This window comes from Lottia gigantea (genome assembly GCF_000327385.1).
Source record: "Lottia gigantea unplaced genomic scaffold LOTGIsca_13, whole genome shotgun sequence".
Lineage (NCBI taxonomy): Eukaryota > Metazoa > Mollusca > Gastropoda > Lottiidae > Lottia > Lottia gigantea.
Window position 1 is genome coordinate 673,946 of NW_008707425.1, and position 368 is coordinate 674,313.

Below are 368 nucleotides of genomic sequence, written 5' to 3' on the forward strand. Positions count from 1 at the left end.
ACTAGAACCGAATGTGGCAACGCTTGCAGCCAGTGCATATAATTTAGGGAGAGCCAATTTCTGCTCGTATAGTTTTTGAAGAACAAGATTGGAGTCCTGCTTTTCTGTCTTGGCAACGTTATCTTGGAGAAATTGTTTTGACACCCCAATTGTTATGCTTCTCGAGGCCCTTTCCAGTATCACCTACAGCGTGCTTCCAATCTGTGTAGCCTTCAGTGATGAATTTTTATGCACCCGCAGATGTATTGTGAAACACCCGATATGGAAATCCAAAATGGGCGTCCCTTGACACTTAATACTCCAGCCATGGAAATCGATCATACCAGCTGTTACTAAAATGGCGACCAGACTTCGCTGGAAATTTCATT